The 4,034-nt window shown below is 41.5% G+C and overlaps 1 pseudogene; it reads left to right on the top strand.

The window, feature by feature from the left end:
- Nucleotides 1-2,883: 2,883 nt before the first annotated feature.
- Nucleotides 2,884-3,319, top strand: LOC125107314 (60S ribosomal protein L26-like; annotated as a pseudogene).
- Nucleotides 3,320-4,034: the final 715 nt, after the last annotated feature.

Below are 4,034 nucleotides of genomic sequence, written 5' to 3'. Positions count from 1 at the left end.
CTCTGGAGTAAGGCAGCCTCAGGGGCACGTCTCCCAGGACTGATAGGACAGGAAGACAAGGCAGCTTTAGTGGCAACAACAACTAATAAATAGCCTTGAATCTGCTCCTTGTGCTGTTCGAAGGACTTTATATGTAGGCATTTATTCAGTCCTTACAACAGTCCTATGAGGTGTGTTAGTCAAGGCTCCAGCAAGAAAGAGGAGGTGCACACAGATGGAATTCTGAAGAGAGGTTAAAGAGGAAACTATTTGCAGATGTGTAAGCAGATTTAAGGGAATCAATCAGGAATCTTGAGGCACCCAGCAAACTAGCTGCAGTCAAAAGCTGTTCCCACTCACAGGCTGAAAGGGCAAGCAAGGAAATGGTGTAACTAGAGCCTGATGAAGAGCTATTATTCTAGGAGAAGCTGCTCTAAGAAGCCATCTGCAGTCATGGAGGTATGTGGCCAGAGCCCCAGGGTGTGGAGCTGAGGGTAGCAAGTGAAGAGAGAGAGAGAGGAGCTCAGGGGTTGGTGATATGTTGGGGGAATTAATACTCTAATACTCCCTTCCACCTTCCAATTTCCCTTTGACTGAACAACTAGAAGCCTGACATCAAGGGAGTCTCGGTGATATAGACTTAAGTATCAGTCGCCATGGGGCTTGGTATCGGGCAAAACGACAGTGAATAACCAGTCCATGAAAAAACCGGGGCACAGAGAAGCCAAGTAACATGTCCAAAATGGCAGAACCAGGATCTGAACTGAGGTTTTCACGTTTGGTCTAGTGTTAAGGAGTTCTCCCACACTAGTGGCTTAGTTTCTCCAAATGCCTTCTCCAGAGAGATTTTAGAAGATTCCTGTGGGGGGCGCCTGGGTGGCTCAGTGGGTTAACCCTCTGCCTTCGGCTCAGGTCATGATCTCAGGGTCCTGGGATCGAGCCCCACATCGGGCTCTCTGCTCAGCGGGGGAGCCTGCTTCCTCCTCTCTCTCTGCCTGCCTCTCTGCCTACTTGTGATCTCTGTCAAATAAATAAATAAAAATCTTAAAAAAAAAAAAAAAGATTCCTGTGGGAGGTGTTTTAGAGCAGGTGCCCTTAATCATATTATTCCCAATGAACTGGGACAGACTCTAGGATCAGGCATGTGGGGCTCATCAGTGGATGACACTGTTGGGATGAATCTGGGCCAAGCATGGAAACTCATACAGGTCTTCAAATTGTTCCCACTAGTGACAGAGAGGAGTCCTTGTTACAGATAAAAGGTTCCATTCACCTGTTCAAGATATCCCTGAACAGAGTAGCCTCTTGGCAGAAATTACTTTGTGACAGACACAGGTACTACTGGTAGGCTTTGGCCAATTCAGTGGGTTATGGTAACTAACACGATCAAGTTTATGAAACAGAAAGATCACAAAATACTAAGTTTGTCAGAAAACCACTGATAAGATGGGGAAAATCATTTTGCCTCAACTTAGGAGAAACTGAGACTTGCGGTTTCTGTGTGAGAGAAGCCAGTACTCAATTTGAACTTCTGCAAAAATAAATAAATAAATAAAAATAAATAAAAGAAAGAAACAAAGAAAGAAAGAGCGAGCCACCTACCTGGGTTGAACCCAATCAAGGCAGACCAACTGATAGAAAATATCATTGTGTGGAGACGTTTCCTGTGAAATAAGAAGAGGAGGTACAGAAAAACACTCTTTTGTGAAAAAGATAAAAAATTCAAGAGAAATGAAATGATTAGCTTACGTCTTTTTAAATTAAAGAAGGAAAGCTCTAATGAGAGCCTTTTAGAGTTTGGTATTTTATTTCAATTAAGTTTTTTGTTTTCTCCTTTGTAAAATTAGGCAGCGAGCTGGTACTTTTTATATAAACCAGGACTTCTATCAGGAAAAACATGAGGCTGGGAAAGAGAGACGAGGCCCAAGATGATACACAGGAGAGTAAGGAAAATACCAACATTTCTTATGTAATTTAGCAACAAAAATGTGTAGCATGTAATAGGATATTAAGGCTTGGCATTATCGCTGTAATTTGAGAAAGGAAAGCAGTCTTACTGACCTAGTGATTTTTATGATAGAACTCTGTGAAAAGTAAATGAAGTGTTTTCAGCTTATGATCAACTGAATGTTATATCCCTAGACAACGCTCTTTTCTACTAGACTTTTTTTCCTCTCCCATTATTTGTTCAAAAGTGTTCTTTTAAAATTCTATCCTACTAAACTACTTGAAATATGGCTTTAGGAAAGCAATCTTCATTATTTGTCATGAGAATGGTATTTAATTGGCTTTACCGTTCTTCTTTCCACAAGTTAACCATTTCTAGGAGTTGGTTATTAACAATGTTTATTATACAATACAATTTTACATTGCAGCTGGTTTCTTTCGAGCCATAAACACTGGAGGTGTACTCTACATAAATCGTCATGCACACACAAAAAATGTGCTCCCCATCTTCCTTTCCTCTGGACCCCAGATTTGTTAGGATGCTGTGGGATTGACCCTGCGGGGGTTAGGGACCATTGTTAGAGGGGACTCCATTTGAGCAGTGATCTCAGGAAAGAAGAGTCAGAAAGGTAAACAACCTAATCTACATGCATCCAATCCTCCCAAGGGCTTGGAGCTTATACTTGCATTTAAAAGTAAAAATTAAAGGGGAGCCTGGGTGGCTCAATTTTGGCTCAGGCTGTGGCCTTAAGGTCATAGTCTCAGGGTCGTGGGACCCAGCCCCAGTAGGGCTCTGCGCTCTGCAGGGAGGAGTCTGCTTGAGATTCTTTTCTTCTCCCTCTCTCTCTGCCCCTCCTCCTACTTACACATGTGTGCTCTCTCTTTCTGTCTCTAAAATAAAAATAAGTAAATCTTAAAAAAATAAAAATTAAAATTAAGGAAGCGCTAGCAGCCAAAATGAAGTCCAATCCTTTTATGACTTCTGACCATAGCAAGGACAGTAAAAGTCATTTCAAGGCACTTTCCCATATTCTCAGGAAGATTATGCCTTTTCCTCTTTCCAAAGAGCTGAGACAGAACTAGAACGTTCAATCCATGTCCATCCGAAAGGATGAGGAAGTACAGCTTGTGCAAGGACACGACAAAGGTCAGCAAACTGGCAAAGGAGTCCAGGTTTACAGGAAGAACTATGTCATCTACACTGAGCAAGTACCTCGGGGGAAGGCGAATGGTACAACTGTCCATGTGGGCATTCATCCTGGCGAGGGGGTTGGCACTATTCTATAACGGGACAAAGACTGCAAAAGGTCCTGAACATAAAGTCAAATCTCACCAACCCCGAAAGGAACAGGGCGAATCAAAGGAAGAAACAATTGAGAAAATGCAGGAATAAAGTAATCTTATACACGACTTTAAATAAAAACTGTTAAAATGAAAAAAAAGTGAAAAGTAAGAATGAAATAGGAATACCATTATCTCATTTATAAAATGGAAGATACAATTGAGTAATGTCTTTAAGAACCCTAGAAATGGTTTACCTTTAAAATGCTATTTAAACCAAGGAGAGGGGCACCTGGGTGGCTCAGTCATTAAGCATCTGCCTTTGGGTCCTGGGATCAAGCCTGCATCAGGGTCCTGGCTCCGCGAGAAGCCCGCTTCTACCTCTCCCACTCCCCGTGCTTCTGTTCTTGCTCTGGCTATCTCTCTCTCTTAAATTTTAAATTTAAATTTAAATAAAACCTTAAAAAAAAATAAACCAAGGACATTTGTTTGTAACTAATACATATAGGAAGGGTGCCTGGACGGCTCAGTCGATTGGGTGTCCAACTCTTGATCTCAGGGTCATGAGTTCAAGCCCTGTCTTGGGCTCTTCCTTGGTGAGGAGCCTACTTAAAAAGATACAAGAAGTGGCCATGTTATGGTCTCTAACCAGTTAGAAATAAAATATGATCAACATTGTTTTTCAGATTTATATATGTAGTGATTTGATTAAGGGGATAGAGAAGAAAAAGAAAGGGGATTAAAAGTATGCATTGTTTCTACTCTTTCATACTTTGGGAGGTAGGGAAAATCACGTTTGCTAAGCTATGACAATGCATCATTATCTA

This window comes from Lutra lutra, chromosome 8, assembly GCF_902655055.1.
Source record: "Lutra lutra chromosome 8, mLutLut1.2, whole genome shotgun sequence".
In the NCBI taxonomy this organism is placed as follows: Eukaryota; Metazoa; Chordata; class Mammalia; order Carnivora; family Mustelidae; genus Lutra; species Lutra lutra.
This window is presented reverse-complemented; position numbering and strand designations above follow the sequence as displayed.